This window comes from Otolemur garnettii, unplaced genomic scaffold (assembly GCF_000181295.1).
Source record: "Otolemur garnettii isolate 467f Iridium unplaced genomic scaffold, OtoGar3 scaffold00063, whole genome shotgun sequence".
In the NCBI taxonomy this organism is placed as follows: Eukaryota; Metazoa; Chordata; class Mammalia; order Primates; family Galagidae; genus Otolemur; species Otolemur garnettii.
Window position 1 is genome coordinate 1,574,307 of NW_003852458.1, and position 253 is coordinate 1,574,559.

A 253-nucleotide genomic window follows, 5' to 3' on the forward strand; every position below is an offset into this window, starting at 1 on the left:
AAAAAAAAAAAAAAAACCTTACAGCTGATCAGCTGATAAGAGATAATAACAAGACACTTAACAGTTCTGATTGACTTGTGGCTTTTAAGAACATCTATAAAATGAGGGAAAGAAATCAGTCTGTCATACTATTTGTCCATTATCCCCGCCAAGAAAGTATGTTTGGATAGATGACTAAAACCATCATTCAAACTGAAGTTTCTGGTTTTTCAGAGAATTTTCCATATCTACCCCACTTTTTCCCCTCTGCCCA

At 34.8% G+C, this 253-nt stretch overlaps 1 protein-coding gene across 1 annotated transcript in view; it reads right to left on the reverse strand.

Moving 5' to 3' along the window:
* MTMR12 (myotubularin related protein 12) overlaps positions 1-253 on the reverse strand; it is a 91,547-nt gene that overhangs the window by 40,075 nt on the left and 51,219 nt on the right. The gene's annotated exons all lie outside the window — the stretch shown is intronic.